The sequence below is a fragment of the Scardinius erythrophthalmus genome (assembly GCF_964197995.2).
Source record: "Scardinius erythrophthalmus genome assembly, chromosome: 8".
Taxonomy (NCBI): domain Eukaryota; kingdom Metazoa; phylum Chordata; class Actinopteri; order Cypriniformes; family Leuciscidae; genus Scardinius; species Scardinius erythrophthalmus.
Genome location: NC_138228.1, coordinates 35,315,001 through 35,336,910, shown reverse-complemented (window position 1 = coordinate 35,336,910; position 21,910 = coordinate 35,315,001).

Genomic DNA, 21,910 nt, shown 5'->3' with positions numbered 1-21,910 from the left:
CAGGGACTTGAAACCTGATTGACCACTTGAGAGGAGAAAAAAAACAAAAAAAACTCTGAAACATTGTGATTTGTAAACTTTATTTTTTGATGGAAAGTTAGTGAAACAATGAAATTGTCTGAATTAATCTTGTAAATTGTTTATGCTTGTGAAAATTGTTTTTTGTGTATAAACTGTGAACGCTAATTGAACAATTAGTGTTATCTCTAAGGTTTCACAGTAACTGATAATCGTTTGAATAATTGAAATAAGTGAAGGTGACTTACTTTGAATACTTATTGTTTTTGATTTACTTAGTGTTTTTGAGATAATACTGATTGAACAGTTGTGAAAAGTTGTATTTTGTTGTTTAGTAGAAATCTTTCAGGGACAAACAAACTGACAAACTGAAATCTCATTTACTGATATTTATTGTTTTTCACACTCAACATTCTTACACTCAATCACAGCAATCATGGCGCATACCCCTCCTTCCCAATCTACTTTTGTGGAAATTGAGCCTCCACCAGACATCTCAACTCCGGTTTGGCCGCCTGCACTGTGACCGTGGATGCATCTGGTACCACCTCCATGTGCTCCTGTGTTCTACCATACCCCCACTCCACTCAGCCCTGTTCATCCTGGAACCCGTGTGCACATGTCCTCTCCTGCTCTGGCTGGGAGCACTCCATTGCAAACTCTCACCTGGGCACCACAAGTGGATAGCATGCAACTTTGCACCTCATCTGAAGGTGGAACTCCTTCTTCAGTGGCACAACATGACCTGCCCAACATTCTACCAACTCCTGGAAGGGAAATACAAGAAGTCACTGCCCGGGTACTGGGATACCTTGTTTGACTTAATGGCAAGACAAGAAAGAAGAGTGAATTAACTTACCCAGGAAGTGAAAGATACCTCCTCTCATCACCAGAGCCAGATTGCTGATCTTGCTGCAAAATTGGAGGATAACAAAAATCAAGTTTAAACCCTGTTTACTACCACTAAGTAACAAGAGGAATCTGAAGCAGATAACCTGACTAAAGCGATGAAGTTAATGATCACGGAAGAACTCCAGAAGGTGGAATCTACCTTGGTGTCTGAATTACGATTCATGGTTGATCAACTCCAAGCAGAGGTTCAGCAGGACATCAAAGCAGTTCAACACACTTTCCAAACAAGCCATAATAAGATAACTTCACAACTCCAACAATGTGTTACCCAAACTGATCAATGTCTCACCGGTTTAAAAGAGTTGAAAAGTGAAGTGGAGAAAGGATTTCAAAGTGTCCAAAAAAGTGCAGATCAACTAAAGTTAAGTGTATTGACACCACCAGATCCCAGCACTACCAGTACTTCATCCCAGCCATCTCCTTCTGCTCCAGTGACTCCTTCAACTTCTTCAACCCCTCCTTTAACATCTGTGGTTAAAAGTGACCATATTAATGGGGACTTGGCTGGTGGCATAGATGCTGTGTTGAAGAACCTCAGTACGTCCAGTACGGAGAGTACATACTTGAGGGCTTTGGTTCAGGATTTGGAGTAACTGTAGCTTATCATCACAGGGTAAATGAGCAGCATCCACAGCATTTTTTATCAATGTCTTTTCATCAATACCGTCCGGGTGTTGAATTTGCAATGGTGATGATGGAGGGGGAACAGAAGTTAATAAGGAAAGGTTTTGTGTGGCTTCCTTAAATTGACACCTCTCTTTTTGGGGACTTACATTTGGCACACTTGGATTTCCTGGTTGAAAGGGGTACTCTTTTGAAGGATCCAGCTTGAAGGAGTATTTTTGATCAATGACATTGAGTTGCAGCCCACTGAAGAAAATAAAGTCCAACCCCAAGACTACAGCATAGGCTAGAGCAGTGGTTCCCAAACCTGTCCTGAAGGCACCCCAACACTGCACATTTTCTTTGTCTCCCTAATCAAACACACCTGATTCAGCTCATCAGCTCATTAACCCATGTGATAATGAGCTGATGAGTTGAATCAGGTGTGTTTGATTAGGGAGACAAAGAAAACGTGCAGTGTTGGGGTGCCTTCAGGACAGGTTTGGGAACCACTGGGCTAGAGCTTGGGATGAAAGTACAGCAGTAAGTAAGGTAAATGCTTGGTCATGTAAATTAATTGTGGTATTCAGCCATCCTAATGGAATCTCTGCTTTTCCATTTGCCAGATAAAGAGGACCACGGCACCACGGTTGCAGTTGGTCCGGGGATGTAAGCTGCCTCATAAGATTCTCATTGATGAGTGTGTAGCTTGCACCAGTGTCCACAATGGCCTTACCTGACCAGGCATTGATACAAAGGGGAACAACTAGTTGTTGAGGTACCGCTACACGTTCATTAGAGCTTGTAGATGAGGAGGAGGTTTTCTTGGTTGCTGATTGTGACTTATGAATTCTTGTTGCAGCAACAGAGTTGTTGGACAGGTGACCACCTGACTTGGGGTGATAAGGTTGTTTGCCGCTGGTGGAATGCTGTGGACCAGATGTCTGAGGTGACTGGGGAGAGGTATAGTGTGGATTTTCCTGGTGGATGCTGTCCTCTACATCTCCAACACTGAACTGTGATTTTCTCAGTAGGTTGGTTTGAGGAGGGTCTTTGCGATGTGGCTTGATGCTTAGGGCCCATTCGACCACAATCATAACGAAGCTGTTGCTCATAATCTCTTTCCAGTTGATGTCCTAATTTTACCAGCTCTTCCACAGTATTCACCCGGCTACGCAATTGGCTGGCAAGATACGGCTTGATATTCTTGAGTATCATCTTCACAATCTCACCCTCTGTAAAATCTGCCTTCCATCTTTTACAGAGAGCTCTGTAAGAAAACGCAAAATCTCTAATAGATTCTGTGTCTCTTTGAATCCTAGTACGGACACGTTCAGCCAGTTCGTCCTCAGATCATAATCCTCAGAAAGGAAAGCAGATAAAAATGCTGTCTAAATCTCATTCCAAGTGGTTATAGTGGACCGTCTGACTTACATTTACATTTTTTTTTTTTTACATTTTATGCATTTGGCAGATGCTTTTTATCCAAAGCGACTTACATTGCATTCAAGGTACACATATTACATTTTGTCAGTTCCTGCTTTCCCTGGGAATCGAACCCATGACCTTGGCGTTGCTAGCACCAACGCTCTACTGTTTGAGCTACAGGAAAGCCTAATTCTTCACACCAGTCACGTGCTCTTCGGTACAAGACAGTACGGAAGGTAGCCAGGATGTCTGCATCTGTCAGGGGATGTATAGCCAAAAAATCCTGACATTTGGTTAAGTACAATAGGGGGTCTGCATCGTCTGAAGGCCTTCCAAATGTGGGGAAAGTTAATTTAACCTGTTAACCGTTGCCAGTGCGCCCGCGCACTGAAGCGTTTTTTTTTTTTTTAGTTCAAAGTTACTATCAGATTTAATGTTATACCTTGACAAACTATACATCATTAAAAAGATATAAGACTCAAGTTTCAGTATTTGACCATAATTGTATTCTGAGAAACTCATAGTGACAGTTATGTCTTAATCTGTGTCAGGAGTTATGAAATGAAAAAAATGAGTCGATACCTTTAATATGAATTATGCGCATCAGCCTCTCCCATTCATAAAAAAAACCTCAGGGCTTTAGCTCAAAAATGTGTAGATTTGGAGAAATATTGATAGATTCTCATAGATTTACATCATATTTCTATAGACAGGAATAATATTTATTGAATTTATACCCAAATGCGTCGATGTAATCTTTATGAGCGTTTGGTACTCTGATTTACTGTGTTTTCAATTCATACCAATAGCCTGATGGCGCTACATGCACAATAATAGTCCATATATGGAACATGAGGAAGAGCCATGATCATGTGACATTCCAGGAAGCCTCGAACACACACACAGCTAACAGAGATTGTTGTAACATGCAGATAAAGACGTTTTGACAATAAGCGTTGTCAAAAGACAATAAAAGACAATAAACATGATTGCAATGATATTTGATTTACCTGTGTTCTTCAAGCCATGCCAGGTATTTTCATAATAATAGATTATATTTATAATGTAATGCTAATCGATATAGACTTTATCATCGTGCAGAATACTATAAAATAATATATTTTCTGTCTGATTTTTTTTTATCTGAAGCCAAATTAGATCACAGAAGATTATTTAAAACACTTGACTTAAGTTATAAAGTAAGTTTAGAGCACAAACATGGTTTTAATCTCATATATTGTCGTGTATTGATAGTGTGCTAAGCTAACATGCTAGCTAGCTCTAGGTGCACCTGCCACCAAACTGTTATTCTTTTATGATTTTTTTCTAAATAGGAATGCTTACTGAAATGTTTCTTTATTCAAGAAGGTCATTTGATACAGTTTCAAATGTGAAGTGAGAACTCTGATAAAAGAAATTAGGGTTTGAAACCCTATGAATAGCCTGTGAATAGCCAGTCGTTAGTAACTATAATGCAGACAAAAGAAATACATATTTAGAGCCATAACCAGACTGGAGAGGTGTGAATGTGTGCAGGAGAGACTGAGACTGAATGGGGCTCGTTTGCACCACAAAACAATAGAGACAAAAGACTGAATGGATGCTTAGATGATGACTAAACATCAGTAGCATTTTAGAGTCTAATCAAAATAAAGTCATATGACATGATCTTGAAAAACATTTAACTAAATACAGAGTTTTAGACTTACCATCTTCAGATTTTAAATATAAAATGTTTAGACGTGGCTTTAGCTGTAGTGCATTTAGTGCTAGTGTAGTGCTAGATTGCTACAGTGCCAACTTCAATTTTATTTTCATTAAGGTTGTTTCATAAAAATACATTTCTAATAACTTTACAAAACTTTGAAGCTATTTATATATATTTTTTCATTATGACAATAATTAATTCTACATTTACAATAAACTGCCAGGTGTCAGCTTTCAAATGAGATCATACTTGTGCTTTTAGTACAAAGGGTTCAAGAACTGTATCTGTTTCAGTTTGGAAATGTAATTTCTGGGGATTTTTCAAAAGTGGGGTTGCAGCTTAACAGGTTAAACAACGACCATACCGTTTGTCTCCCCTCAAGCAACTTGCTCTGGAGGAGCAACTTGCTCTGGAGGAGCAACTTGATGAGATGTTGAGGCAAGGAATAGTTGAACCATCCCACTCTGGTTGGGCATCACTGGTGGTCTTGGTACCTAAAAAAGACGGCAAATTTAGATTCTGTGTGGATTATAGAAAAGTTAATTCTGTAACAGAAAGTGACGCTTACCCTTTTCCCAATATAACAGAAATTCTGGAATCACTCTCTGGGGCAGCCATCTTCACTACGATTGATCTAAACAGTGGATATTGGCAGGTGACCATGGACCCCAACAGCAAAACCAAGACAGCCTTCATCACTCCTGCAGGTCTCTATCAATTTAATGTTATGCCGTTTGGGCTCAAAAATGCTCCAGTAACTTTTCAGAGGCTCATGGAGACAGTTCTGGGAGAAATAAGGAGAAAAAATGCTTTGTGTACATCGATGACATCATTGTGTACTCGCCTTCAATAACCCAGCCTTTCCACGACCTCCAGACTGTCCTCCATAGACTAGAAACTGCTGGTCTCACCATAAACTTGAAGAAAAGTAAATTCTGTCTTCAAGAACTCACCTTCCTAGGACATGTTGTAAGTGTCAAGGGCATTTCAGCAGACTCATGTAAGACTGAAGCCATTAATGCCTACCCTGTGCCTACGAACTTGAAGGAAGTTCAGCGGTTCCTCGGGTTAGCCGGGTGGTATCACCGGTCCGTTCCGAATTTTTCCAAGATTACTGAACCCCTCAACGCACTGAAAAAGAAGGGACATAGTTTTCAATGGTCAATTCAGTGTCAGCAAGCTTTTGACCAGCTAAAGTCTTGCCTCACCTCACCTCCCATTCTGGGCCATCCCGATCTTCAGCGGCCATTCATTGTATACATCGATGCCAGTGACATCGGCCTGGGTGCCATATTAGCACAACGGAGGGATGTTGGCAGAGAGGAGGTTATCGCCTATACAAGCCAAACTTTAACCCTCTGGGGTCTAAGGGGTTTTTGGGGTCCTTGAGATGTTCTGACATGCCCTGACATTTGTGCTTTTTTCAGTTGCTTATAAACATATTAATGGCAAAGGTGTAATTACACTCTATTTAGCACAAACAGGGCTACCATAATATGTCAGCAACATGTATGTACATGTTTGTATTTTGGAGAGAATAATGTTTATGCATGGTTATTGAAAAAACTAAAAACTAAAGTTTCTGAAATAAGGCCACAAAACACATACTAAATATGTGTCAATAAGACTTCTGAATAATGCATTTTGTCGCCTAGTGTTTTTTCTTCAAAATGATGTGAAAATCATCCTGCCTTATCATTCACATAAAACAATACATCGATTTAAATTTTGCAAGGCACTTTCTGTTTGGAAAAGCAATATGCGAGTGGGCGTCAATGATCCAACACCATCATGCATATTTAGTAGTTCACACATGAGGAAACAATGGGGCCCGCATACTTAATGAGCCATTCATTCAGGTGTGTCACTGAGCCACAAGAAAGAAGTCAAGTCAAGTCAAGTTTATTTATATAGCGCTTTTCACAATACAGGTTGTATCAAAGCAGCTTCACAGTATTAAATTAAAATAATACATCAATGTTTGTTTCTAATGGAAACGTTTGGTAATGCTGATAGTATTGTTGATTGATTAATTAAATTAAATATCCCCAAATATCCCCAACTGAGCAAGCCAAAGGCAACAGTGGCAAGGAACCGAAAAAACTCCATCAGGTGACCTAATGGAGAAAAAAAAAGAAACCTTGGGAGAACCCAGGCTCAGTCGGGGACCAGTTCTCCTCTGGCGTTTATGAACTAGAGGTCGGATTTAACTGTATAATTTAACTGTAGAAATGTAGAAAGAATGCAAGAGCAATATGTATGTGTATATATATATATATATATATATATCGTCGCTGCCCGATGAAACTCACGTATGTCCAAAACGGTTACTTTTCAGGAAGTGAAAAAAACAGCTAATTTCAAAATCAGTTGAACGTAGCGTTGTCATACTTGTTACGGCATCTTTAAATGTAACCATATTCTTGCCAGTGTAATGATATAATCGACATTTGACCAAAATCGAGTTTAAATGGACATACGTGCATATTTTACAGTAACGGTGGTCGATACGCGTTCTTCCAATCATTAATTAGAATGGCCAAGTCGCGTTTCATATTGACAGATGAATAGGCTACGCTCAGTTTATTAAATGGCCTACGTCTCAGTTTATTAAATACGCTCAGTTTATTAAATGTCTCTTGCAAACTATGAAGGGACAATGAATCAATACACTCATTGCTGACCCCAGGGCCGGCGCGTCCATATAGGTGAACTAGGCAATTGCCTAGAGCGGCACTTTTGTAAAGGCAAAATGTGTGCCAACCGGGAATGAACAATTCACAAAATAGGCTAGGCTATATGATCATATAATCATACATAATCAGAGAGTAGCCTTTTTCTTTTCGTGTTTAATTATTTAGTTAAAAGACTTTTCAAGCTTTGTGTATTTGATGTCTTTCTCATGTCTGTGTGAGGCATACACTGAGTTTCGTTAAGTTAGGATGAGATGAGCTCCAGTTAACGTGCAATGCAAGTGACCGCACGGGCGCCTCCATGATTATATTGTCTGCTATATATTTGCCTCTTATTTATTAAATCCACTCCAGGCAATTTATTAAAATTAAGATAAAATTTATACAAAACGAAATTCACTTTAAAGAAAGGCTTTCTACAAAACCAGACTTAATGAAGTGGTCAAAATCATGTCTGATCCGTCTCAAATTGTGAATCCTATTACTCGTGCTGTTCACTTTTCATACTTTCAACAATATAGTAGACCTACAGACTCTATTTGTACAAATTGCTGCACATTCATTTAATTCTGAATTTTGCACACACAAGTTGAAAGGCTTCAAATCAAGTTCACGGATAATTGTGCTTGCATTTATTAATCATTATGATACTAAAATCATAACAAAGATTTTTCTTTAAAAAAAAAACAAAACAAGCTGCACCCTTTTTTTTTACATTTCATCTTTCATTCCGAAATAGAATAATGAATGAACGAAAAAGTACACGGACCCAACATGTAGGCTATTAGCCTTTTTACCCGTTATCAGTCTAAATTAATCTCGTTTTTAATTTAACTTAATTTCGTTTTTCTTTATTTAAATTTCGTTTTTCTTTATTTAAATTTAGTTTTTTTCTTTATTTAATTTTCGTTTTTTCTTTCTTTAAATGTCATTTTTCTTTATTTAAATTTAATTTGTTCTTTTTTTAAATTTAGTTTTTTCATTTAAATTTTGTTTTTCTTTATTTAAAATTCGTTATTGTTTATTTAAATCTACCCTTTACTGTGTCAGTAATTTATTAGTCAGAAAAATATTAGACTACCTTAAAAGTATTGCTTGAGTTAACAGGCCCATGCGTTTACATCTCCACAATAAACAGTGACAATTAGCCTACTTCGTCTATTTACCGGTAAATAACAGTTGTAAATATATTGCGAATATATAATAAACTTAAACAGTTGTCAAAACAAACGTTTGCTGATACTTTACCTCACAGAGTTATTCGGCTATCCAATGCTGAGCTTCCAGAGACGCTTAGACCGCGCGATGCCTCCACTGGGCGGGAGATACGCGGCGTGATTGACAGCTTTGACACCAAATGGATATACGTGAAAATCAGATGACATGATTTCACAACTTTTCATTGGTCATTTAGATATGTGAAGCATACTGTATACGGAAATGAACCTGGACATTCTATCCGTCGAAAAATCTCAAAATCGGCAAAATGGACATACGCGGTTTTCATCGGACAGCGACGATATATATATATATATATATATATATATATATATATATATATATATATATATATATATATATATATATATATATATGTATATATATATGTATATATATATGTATGTAAAGACATTAGCTCAAAGGGGAAATATTAATAATAATCCATAATTACTAATTATGATTAATTATTAATATTTGGGTCAGTTAATTAGATTAACTTTGAGGTAAGCCAATTAATATTACAATCAATTAATCAGTTCCAACGAACGCTTTGATTATTCTTTTATTCTAAGAAAAGGGTATATTTCATGGTCACTGAAAAATAATTATTCCTTAGCATGTACAGCAATTAGAGCATACTGTAACAAGATCAATATCGTAAAAGGGACTTTGAATGCAAACAGAGGATTAGAAATCATAATTGTGCACAAGTTTTATTAACTAAATCACAAACATAACTAACACTAAACAAACATACATACATTCATACATACATACATACATGCATAGGTAAAGGGGTGAGTGATGTGGAACCGGAAACAGGAAATAGAACTATGGAGCAAGATCTATTTCAGTATGAAAAGAACCATCAGCTGATCATTTTCAGAACACCTCATTAAATTGATATACTGTACTTGCATGGTCAATTCTTGAAGTGGTTGAAGATTGAATTCGTCGTTGGGTCCTTGAGTGTCAAAAGTCATGGTGCAAGTTGCAATCATTTTTTCTCCGTTGGATGAAGAAGATAGGATGAACTTGTATTGCCGCTGTTCTCATGGCTGGAGTGCAGATTGTGGCCTACACGTTCTGGGCCGGCAGGACACAAAGAGCACATGGTGAAAGTTGCGAGGGACTTCGTCCGTTTTGAATGACGTCACTGAACTCCTGAGGTTGTCCTTGATGCTGGAGTGAGCACATGTCCTGGATGCTTTGAAGCCTCCTGCCCTGGGCCTGTTGAGGCCACGCTGGACCGCACGGCATCCTTAAGGCAAGAGTTGTCTGTTTCCTTCTTGGTTGGATTTAAGAAAGGCAGTCTGACTCGGCCTGCAGAGGCCTGCAGGGCCCAGTCGGGGAGGAAAGGGGTTTCACTTGGAGCTGCAGTTTAGGTTCGAGGACAAGAGCTAAGAGGGCCGGATCTTGTGGTCAGTGACTTTTAAAGCTTGACAAAGGACAGCCCTATGCGGGCTGATTCACCCAATGAGAAGGGTAGAATTTCTGGTGGGAGTTTCCTCTGTCACCAGGATTTACAAGCCTTTGTCTTAAGCGTGCTCACTCGGACTGGCATGCTGGATTGGTGTTTAATGACACTACTAAGGAAGATTCTTAGTAATACTAATGTGTTGCACAGCTATTGGCATATCATGTACACAATCATTTCGATCTTCATAGTACCAATTTATCGAGACCAAACATGGTATAAGTGGGGTACACTGATTGTTGGTCCTGTAATAACTACATAGTATCAAAGAGATCATAGTTTCAACAGAATTATTACAAGACACAAGACACAACACACAACAGTAAATCATTCTCAAAATGTTCTGGAATGCATGTTAATTTCATGTTAGTCAATTCATCACTAAATGAATGCAGGAGAGTCTGTTTTGCAGAGTGTTTCTGTCTTCCCATTGTCTCTCTCTTCCACATGCGGTCACATTCTTTTGGGTCGTAAAACCCTTTGTGTTTCCTGTAACAAGACACCGTCCTGCCAGTGTGTTAGCTTCATTTGGGGATGTTAAGTTTTATTGAAAGTTTCACAGTGAATTTGCTGGATTATTCATTAAATAAATGAATTGTGTGTGTCCGATTGGTCCAGACGCTACATATATATACGCCATATGCCATCTCACTTGTACTTCATACTGCCCTCACTTACCTGGAGAACCCTAACACATATGTCAGGATGCTTTTTGTTGACTTTAGTTCAGCTTTTAACACCATCAACTCCAGCAATTGTGCAGTTAATTCTCATACTGTATTTTCAGTTTTGGAATATGTATCCTCTCCCCAAATTTGTCACTAATAAAACACAATAAAAATTATTTAAAGAAAAGGCTTATGTTTACCTTTTAACATTTACCTTGTAAATATATATTTTTTTATTAAAAAGGTTACAATTACAACAACAATTCAAGTGCAATCTTTCTTTGTAAAAACTAAATTATACATTTTATCATACATATGTCAAAGTTAAGGATTCATTACTTTGAATATAGCCTAGGCTACATTGGAACAAACACATAATAACATATTATTTGATTACTTTATTTTTGACAAAACATACTATATTTAACATATGAGCAAAAAATGGCAAACAAAAGCTTATTTGAGGTGGCAAATATTTTACAGTAAAAATGTATAATCTATCCAAAACTAGTCAACGAAATGTTGTCTTTCATATGTCTGTAACATAGGTCTTTAGTTTATATAAGAAATATAAATGTTAATTTGCAGTTTAATATGTTGCTTATACAAATACATTATAACATTGAAAAGACTCTGGCAATTCCATTCCCTTTCTACTCCATTTCACTCTTTCCAAGATACTTTCCCACTTGCCACCTGACCACGCCCGCCTCACCTGTTGTCTATAAATTGCTTCTGCACCTCTTGGCTCACTCTTTGCACTTTCTCCTGGCACTCTGATGTATACTGTGTGTGTCTTCATCAGTTAACGTGAGTTAATTTGTTTCCATTTGATTTGTCTTTTATGATTTACTGTCAACTGTTAACATGTGCACTATTGGTTGATTTCTTTGTTTGCCAGACATGTGCCGTGAACCATGTGGGACGATTGTTTGTTTGATTCATGTTTTAACAGCCTGTTTAGTCGTTGTGATTAGTAAATTCATATCCCTTTTGTTTATTTGTATTGTTTAATTTATGTGGATTGACAACTGTCAATTAATTGTTATTGATTGTTATCTCTTTTTATTTATTTCTGCAGCACACAAACCATGCATCTCAACCAAAGACAACCGTAACAATAAATAAACCACTACTGGTGTTGCAATAAACCTTGCCTTCTCCTTGCTTCCATCATCACGCCATATCATCTGACGTCTTCTGACCGAGACTCTGTTTGCTCACCAAACCCCTCACTTCACCTGAACCATTTCCATTATACTACAGTTCCTTCAAACATACTTCAACATATTTCAGTCGATTTTTACTCATCTCAGTACAGCAATACAGTTTGCTAAAAGCGGATCATTTATTCACACACAGAAATGCGATTCAAATTTAAACCGTCTTTTTGCGAGCTGTGGTTAACAGCGCATCTCTGCCGTTCATTCATTCACACACAGAAACGCGATTTACTTGAGAATGAAAAAAACTTATTACAGTATTCCATAGCGATCCGTTCCTCTTCGAAATATCAGCACTTCTGAGGTACATTTTCCATTATTATTATTACGATAGTATTATTCCTGTCATGATATATTACGCGGAAGCAAAAATGCAAGTAACTCTTTATTGAGGGGTCAAAAGACACAAAAATATACAGGAACTCGGGTGGGCTGGTGGCGCAGGGACTAGATGGTCAGCGTGCTGGTGAAGACAGGTGACGGTGAATCCAGTGACAGTGAACATCCAGATGAGAAGAGACGAACACCACGAAGACACCGAACAGGAACTTGAATCAGGAACAGGACTGGAGACGGCAAACGATGACACACACTGAGGACACCAAACAACGATCTGACAAAGAGAGGAGAGTGTGATGAGTCTTTATAGGTGAGTAAATTGGCAGCAGCTGGTGCGGGGAATGAGATCAGCTGGCGCGCTGATCAGCCGGAACGAGCAGTCACGCCCACTCACACACACCCACACACACATAACAACAAATACACAAGACGAAGAAAACAGTGAATTCATGAACCGTGACAGTACCCCCTCTCCTAGGAACGCCTCCTGGCGTCCCCAGACTCCCTTACCTGTCGATTATCGATTGGCCGATAAATTTGGGAGCAAGTTCATTAGAGACGGAACGGAGAGGAATGTTCTTGGTAGAAAGCCACACTTTTTGACCAACAACGTATACGGGAGGCCTAGACCGGTGGCGATCGGCTTTGGCCTTGGTGCGCGCTCCCGCTTGGAGTAGAGTCTTGCGGGCTCTAGTCCAAGTGCGATGACACCTCTGGACGAAGGCGTGAGCGGAGGGGACCGCGACTTCAGATTCCAGACTAGGAAAAATTGGTGGCTGGTAACCTAGACTACACTCAAACGGAGATAGGCCCGTAGATGATACTGGTCACAAATTGTGGGCGTACTCCACCATTGACAGTTGTTGGCTCCATGAGGAAGGAATCTTGGAGACCAGACATCGCAACATTCTCTCTAAATCCTGGTTGGCTCTCTCAGTTTGGCCATTGCTCTGGGGATGAAACCCTGAGGACAGACTAACAGTCGCACCCAGTAATCTACAAAACTCTTGCCAAAATTTGGACACAAATTGGGGTCCTCTGTCGGTAACCACGTCCGTCGGGAGGCCATGTAACCGAAAGACGTGGTTAACGACTGTTAACGCTGTCTCCTTGGCTGAGGGTAATTTGGGCAAGGGAATGAAATGGACCGCCTTCGAGAACCGGTCCACCACGGTCAAAACTACCGTGTTACCCTGAGAGGGTGGGAGGGCGGTGACAAAATCTAGTGCGATATGGGACCGGGGTCTCGAAGGGATCGGCAGCGGTTGAAGGAGCCCATCTGGGGGTCGATTGGAAGTCTTACCAGTGGCACAAACTGAGCAAGCCAAAACAAAACTGTGAACGTCACGAGCCATACGTGGCCACCAAAATCGTTGCTTGACTAAAGATGTAGTGCGACTGACTCCTGGATGGCAAGCCACATTGGAACAATGTCCCCACTGAATCACGTTGGACCGTAATCCCTCTGGCACAAATAAACGGTTCGGTGGACAGCCGACCGGAGGCGTTACCCCTTGTAAGGCCGTCTTGACCTTCGATTCGACCTCCCATGAGAGTGTGGAGATAATTAGGGTCTCCGGAAAAATGCACTCGGGAGAAGACGGGCGATCGGAAAAATGCGTGACAAAGAATCGGGCTTGATGTTTTTAGAGCCCGGGCGGTACGAGAGAGTAAAGTCAAAACGTCCGAAAAAAAGTGCCCACCGAGCCTGCCTGGAGTTCAATCTTTTGGCGGTTCTAATGTATTCTAGATTCTTATGATCGGTCCAAACGATAAAAGGTACCCCCGACCCTTCTAACCAGTGACGCCATTCCTCCAATGCTAACTTGACTGCCAACAACTCTCTGTTACCAATATCATAATTACGTTCGGCAGGGGACAAACGGTGAGATAAAAACGTGCATGGGTGCATTCTGTCGTCAGCAGAAGAACGTTGGGATAGCACTGCACCTACCCCCACCTCTGACGCATCGACCTCCACCACGAACTGACATGATGGATCAGGGGTAACTAAGATGGGGTCTGAAACAAAGCGGCCTTTCAGTTTGGCAAACGCAGCCTCAGCTGCGTCTGACCACCTGAACGTAGTTCTGGGGGAGGTCAAGGCGGTCAGAGGTGAGGCTAGTTGGCTGAAATTGCGAATGAACCGCCGGTAGAAATTGGCGAACCCCAGAAACCTCTGTAGGGCCTTATGGGAATCTGGACTTGGCCAATCCACCACAGCCTTAACCTTCTCAGGATCCATACGCATTCCCTCAGACGACACAATGTACCCTAAGAAAGGAACAGACTGTGCATGAAAAGCACATTTCTCCGCCTTGACAAAAAGCCCATTCTCTAGCAACCTCTGAAGCACTCGTCTGACGTGCTGAATGTGTTCCTGGAGAGACGAAGAAAAAATCAATATGTCATCCAGGTAGACATAAATGAACTGATCGACCATGTCTCTCAGCACATCATTGACGAGTGCCTGGAAGACCGCTGGGCTATTGGAAAGCCCAAAAGGCATAACCAAATATTCAAAGTGCCCCCTGGGGGTGTTAAAAGCGGTCTTCCATTCATCCCCCTTCCTGATGCGGACCAAATGATAAGCATTACGTAAGTCCAGTTTTGTGAAGACCGACGCTCCCTGCAACCTCTCGAAGGCTGAAGACATCAACAGCAAAGGTTAAGTATTCTTTACCGTGATGTTATTCAACCCTCGGTAATCAATGCAAGGTCGCAGAGAACCGTCCTTCTTCCCCACAAAAAAGAACCCCGCCCCCGCTGGAGAAGAGGAAGGTTGGATGATTTTGGATGCCAGAGAATCAAAAATATATTTCTCCATGGCCTCCCTCTCGGGAACAGACAGAGAGTAAAGCTTGCCCTTAGGCGGAGACGTACCTGGCAGTAGATCTATAGCACAGTCATAGGGACGATGCGGAGGAAGAGAAGCAGCCCGAGACTTACTGAACACTTCCTTCAGGTCCTGATACTCCGTGGGCACGTTAGACAAATCCACTGTTTCCTCCTGAAACACAGAAACAGAAACAGACGAACAAGCAGACACAAGACAGGACTCATGACATTTACTGCTCCACTCCAACACTGATTTCTGCTGCCAGTCTATCTTGGGGTTGTGTCTGATGAGCCAGGGGTGTCCGAGAACAATGGGTGCGAGGGGGGAGTCCAGAATGAAAAATGAAGTAGTTTCCGTGTGGTTGCCGGATACTGTGAGTGTGATGGGTCCAGTGGTGAATGAAATGGTAGGAAGAGCTTGACCGTTAAGGGCGTGAACTGCAATGGTGCGGGTGAGAGGTAACAGGGGAATCTGAATCTTGTGTGCAAATGTGCAGTCCATGAAGTTACCTTCTGCCCCGGAGTCCAAAAGTGCTCGACAGTCGTGAGTGTTGGCTGACCATCTTAGTCTTACCGGGAGGAGCGTAGATGTTGATGAGGTCTTCTCAGCGGAGATCCCACCCGACAGTAGCCTCAGATTTACTGCCGGGCTTGCCCTTTTACCGGGCAGTTGTAAGCGAAGTGTCCTGCAGTCCCACAGTAAAGGCAAAGGCCCTGGGATCTCCGCCTTTCCTTCTCCTCCCGGGAAAGCCGAGCTCGCCCGACCTGCATGGGCTCGTGATCGTAGACGGGGCTGACCGCGTCCCCGCCGCTGGCTCGCATCGTCTCAACCGCTCCAGAGACCTGAGCGGGTAATCTCAGCCGTTCAACTCGGGAGAGACGGGAATCCACACGAAGCGCCAGTTCGATCAACCCATGAAGTGAAGTGGGTAAGTCCAGGGCATAAATCTCTCTCTGGACGCGGTCAGCCAGCCCATGCAGGAACATATCCCACTGCGCCTCCTCGTTCCACTGACACTCTGCCGCCAAAGTCCGGAACTCGATAGAGTAATCAGATACAGATCTTTCGCCTTGCTTGAGGTCCGCAAGAATCCGTGCCGCTTCTCTTCCCGCTACCGCGCGGTCAAAGACCTTCTTCATTTCGGCGGCGAGTGTCTGGAACGAGGCACAGCATGGGTCTTGGTTCTCCCACACCGCCGTCCCCCATAGAGCTGCCCTCCCAGTCAATAGCGTGAGCACAAACGCCACCTTGCTCTTTTCAGTAGCGAAGGTCCTGGGCTGCAGAGAAAAGTGCATTGAACAGCGTGTTAGGAATGCTCTGCAAAAGTTTGGCTCACCGCTGTATGGCTCGGGAACAGGTAGGCGGGGCTCTGACTGGGAGACGCTCTCTGGTGGTACTGGGGGAACGGCCGGTGTGGGTGGCGCAGTGGGAACTCGTAGATGTTGTAACTGCTGGGTGAGCTCGGACACCTGCGCCACAAGAGCTTGAATAGCCCGACCCGACTCGTTCATGTTCCTCTCCTGGGTATCCATCTGTGAAATGCTGGACTTGATGAACTCCTCCAGAGGAGAAGAGGATCCGCTTGCTGCTTCCATCGCTTGGTCAGATCGTTCTGTCTTGATATATTAGCGGAAGCAAAGATGCAAGTAACTCTTTATTGAGGGGTCAAAAGACACAAAAATATACAGGAACTCGGGTGGGCTGGTGGCGCAGGGACTAGATGGTAAGCGTGCTGGTGAAGACAGGTGACGGTGAATTCAGTGACAGTGAACATCCAGACGAGAAGAGACGAACACCACGAAGACACCGAACAGGAACATGAATCAGGAACAGGACTGGAGACGGCAAACGATGACACACACTGAGGACACCAAACAACGATCTGACAAAGAGAGGAGAGTGTGATGAGTCTTTATAGGTGAGTGAATTGGCAGCAGCTGGTGCGGGGAATGAGATCAGCTGGCGCACTGATCAGCCGGAATGAGCAGTCACGCCCACTCACACACACCCACACACACATAACAACAAAAACACGAGACACGAAGAAAACAGTGAATTCATGAACCGTGACAATTCCTCACAGCGCTGCGAGATGGTATAAACAAGTACAATGATCTGATTAAACTTGATCTGTGTTTTCTCGAGCTGATATTGGGGCGTTCACAGGTTTGCACGGATCGCCTCAGTCATTTGCGTTTGAATAGCGCGCGCTCTCCGTGGGCGGGGTCACATTAAAAATAATTAGCTGAGATGAGAACGACTGACATCTCGCTATTTTCATACAGATTACATAAACTGAGAATATTTGTTTTTTATAAAAAATACTTCATTTAAAAGAAGAGAATTCAAGCTTCATGCCTGTGTGTCTGTATGCCTGTTTGACTGAGTATTCGCTGAGTTATTGTTCATTTTAGGACGCGTTTCAGAATTGACTTCACTGACAGAGAGAAAGCAGAACTCACATTATGTTTATTTTTCTTTATTTGGCAAAAAGCACAACACTTTGTTTTTATTGTGAGTATACACAAAAATAATACACACTTAACAGGATCGATTGATGTATGAAACTGGTTTGTAAGATCAAAGTCAACAGAGTATTTGGAGTCTTGTTTGAACTGATAAGAAAAAAACCGAGCAAATCACGCCGGCGTGATTGCTGACCTCAGAGGGTTAACTGGGGCCGAACTCAATTATACTGCAACGGAGAAAGAATGACTTGCAGTCATCTGGGCCCTGGAAAAGTGGCAACATTACTTGGAGCACAAGCTTTTTACAGTTGTCACCGACCATGCTGCACTGCAATGGGTCATGAACTCCACTAAAAATGGCGGCGCCGGCGCACGCAGCGGCTTGGCACTCTCCTTTGCTTAGCAGCTTTATGGTGAAGTACACTCGATCTACACTTTTGATGATAAGAAACGGCAGCTCAGTATATGTACCTGGCAACTTTGGAACATTCCCGGTGGAGATTATTCGGCCAACGAAGTGTAGGGAACTAATCCGAGTCTCCGGGAAGAGACACCGACCAAGGAGGACGCGGAAGCAGAAGCGGTGGAAGAGGGCTGGGAGCCGGGACAGGCTTCGCCTAGCTCCACACAAACCTGCCGTGCCCAGCATTTTTCTTGCTAATGCCCGCTCTCTCGTCAACAAGATGGACGAGATGAGACTCCGGACTACGGATCACCGCTGGGACGGTTGTGTCACGATACTATCAGAGACATGGCTACATGAGAACATCCCGGATGCAGCTGTGGAGCTAGCAGGCCGCGGTGTTTACACATCAGACCGCACACTACAGTCTGGTAAGACGAGAGGGGGAGGAGAATGCGTGTTTATAAATAACAACTGGTGTAAGGATGTTACTGTCATGGAGAGACATTGCTGTGCAGACATGGAATTCCTGCTGCTAAAATGCAGACCGTTCTATTTACCCCGGGAGTTCACTTCTGTGTTTGTGGCTGCTGTGTATGTCCACCCACGTGCTAACGCTAAGTTAGCCATGAAAAAACTGTACGAGGCTATCAGTGCACAACAAAACAAGCTACCTGACAGTCTTTTCATTGTGGCGGGAGAGTTTAATCATTCAAATTTAAAGTCAGTCCTACCTAAGTTTCACAAAAACATTAAGATTGAAACGAGGAAGGGAAAAACACTGGATCAGGTGTATACGAATATAAAGGGAGCCTACAGAGCACTGCCAGCCCCCCACCTCGGTCAATCTGATCATCTGGCTCTTTTCCTGAGACCAACATACAGATCTGTTGCTAACAGAACTAAATGCCAAATCAAGACTGTGCAGATCTGGACTGAGGAAACAGAATCTGCACTACAGGACTGCTTTGAAGATACTATGTGGGAGCTCTTTGACCATGCAGACATTGAGCAATACACCACCATAGTACTGTCATACATTAAGTTCTGTATTAGAAAACACCTCCCAGACTAAACATGCAAAACTGATCCCTAACCAGAAGCCCTGGTTTAACAGAAATGTATATACTCTTCTGAAAGCCAGGGATGCTGCCTTACGATCTTGGGACCAGGAGTCCTACAGGAAATCCAGAGTTGACCTTAGAAGGGGGATCACTTCTGCTAAGAAAAATTACAAGCTACGCATTGAACAGCATTTTAAAGAAAATAATCATCGCAGCATGTGGCAGGGGATCAGGACAATAACAAACAATACAGCAAACTATGGCCCACCCTCTTCTTTTGACCCTTCTCTTCCGGACCAGCTGAATCTGTTCTTCGCCCATTTTGAGGATGGAGCCAGTGCAGGACAGACCATCGTCAGTACTCATGTGGATGAGCAACTAATCGTACTAGATCAGCACCTGGTCAAGCGGGCCTTGTAGAACATTAACATCAGAAAAGCACCTGGACTAGATGGGGTCCCAGGACGTGCACTAAAGGTATGTGCTCACCAGCTTGCAGCTGTTTGGACTGACATATTTAACAGGTCATTGAAGGAGGCTACAGTTCCTACCTGCCTAAAGACTGCTACCATCATACCTGTTCCAAAACAGACAACTGTTGCATGCCTGAACGACTATAGACAAATAGCATTAACACCAGTCATAATGAAATGTTTTGAGAGATTGGCACTGAACAGCATCAAGGCCTTCATTCCAGCTAATCTGGACCAACACCAATTTGCCTACAGAGCCAACAGATGCACCGATGATGCCATCTCACTTGTACTTCACACTGCCCTCACTCACCTGGAGAACCCCAACACATATGTCAGGATGCTTTTTGTTGACTTTAGTTCAGCATTTAACACCATCAACTCCAGCAAGCTTGTCAACAAACTGCTGTTGCTTGGCCTGGACTCTCACCTCTGTAAGTGGATCAAGAACTTTCTCACTGACAGAGCCCAGCATGTCAGACTTGGAAATATTACCTCCTCCACCACCATCCTCAACACTGGCACTCCCCAGGGTTGTGTTCTTAGTCCGCTCCTTTACTCGCTATTCACCTATGACTGTTTTCCCATTCATGACTCAAATTCCATTTTCAAATTTGCAGATGACACAGCTGTGGTGGGGCTGGTAACCAACAATGAGGAGACCGCCTACAGGGAGGAGGTCCAATCACGGGTATCATGGTGTAGCAGAAACAATTTAATCCTGAACACAAAGAAAACAAAAGAAATCATAATTGATTTTAGGAAATGTAAAACAAACAGACATGACAGTCTTGAGATACATGGAGAGGAGGTGGAACAGGTCCAAAGTTTCAGATATTTAGGGCTGCATCTGGCGGAGGATCTGACCTGGGGAGTGAACACCAAAGAGATAGGGAAAAAAGCTCAGCAGAGACTTTTTTTCCTGCGAACCCTAAGACGTACTGGGCTCCCGCAGACACTCCTCAAAAACTTTTACAGGTGCACAATAGATAGTGTGCTGGCATACAGTTGTACAGTGTGGTTTTCCAGCTGCACTATTGAGGAAAAAAAAGATCTGCAGCGGGTAATTAAAACTGCCCAGAGAATCATTGGTGCACCTCTTCCAAGCCTTGAGGACATCTGTTCCAGTAGGCTGCAGAGAAGAGCAGCAAGTATCAGGGCGGATCCTACACATCCTGGCTATACCCTGTTTGACACCCTACCCTCAGGCCGGTTCAGGGTCATGAGGGCGCGGACAAACCGCATGAGAAACTGTTTTTTTCCAAAGGCCATAAATGAGCTGCTGAAAGGCTGAAAGCTTGGAAGACTAATTAAATCTGGACTGAATCATACTGTGTGTTTTTAAATGTTCTACAAGACCTAATAATTTACAAGACCTATAAGTGACTTCAGGAAGTAGCATTTTGGCCAGGCATGTGGTCAGCGGTGAAACAGCATGTAAGGACCTGTGTTAAATGTCAAACTCTGAAAAGTGATAACCGGAAGCCTGCTGGAAAACTACAGCAAATCACAACAAGCCACCCAAACCAAATGCTGGGAGTCTACCTCATGGGTCTGTTGCCACGAATCAAAATGAATACCTGCTGGTCTTTGTTGATTATTATTCTCGATGGGTTGAGTTGTTCCCCATTCAGAGTGCCACAGCGAAGAATGTTGCCTCCATCTTCAGAAAAGATATCCTGACACGGTGGGGCATACTGGACTTCATTCTCTCAGACAGAGGCGCTCAAGTTTGTTTCATCTGTTTTCAGAGAGTTATGTGAGAACTGGAGTGTTACTCCCAAATTAACTACAGCCTATCACCCACAAACCAACATGACAGAAAGAGTTAATCGAAATCTCAAGAGCATGATGGCAGCCAATGTCGACAACCATCAGAGGTGAGACCAGTCTTAATTTATATAGCGCTTTTCAATAAACTCAAAGACTGTTTATATGAGACCATAATAAGAACACACTAGGGGTGTAACGAGACCTTCACGTCACAATTCCATACATATCACGAAACTGAACTCCTGATACAATATTATTGCAATACTCCAAGACATGTTAAAAGGTGAACAAAAAATTAACTGTTGATTAAAATGCTAAATTTGTTTTACATTGTGTATGTAAATGAATAGGCTTGTACTTGGTGCTGGAAACACAAAGCACAGGACAATAGAGACACCAGAATAACAATATTCATGATTCTGAAGCTGAAAAAACAGAATTATTATTTTAGACGAATCTTCACATGCTTTCAATCTTCACAGACTAGATGTATTTTAAATAATGTAAGTCAATTTGTACTGGTAATATTAGACATTTGGCATTATCAGGACACACAAATATTCATCCATTGCATTATTATACACTATATTCAACATTATA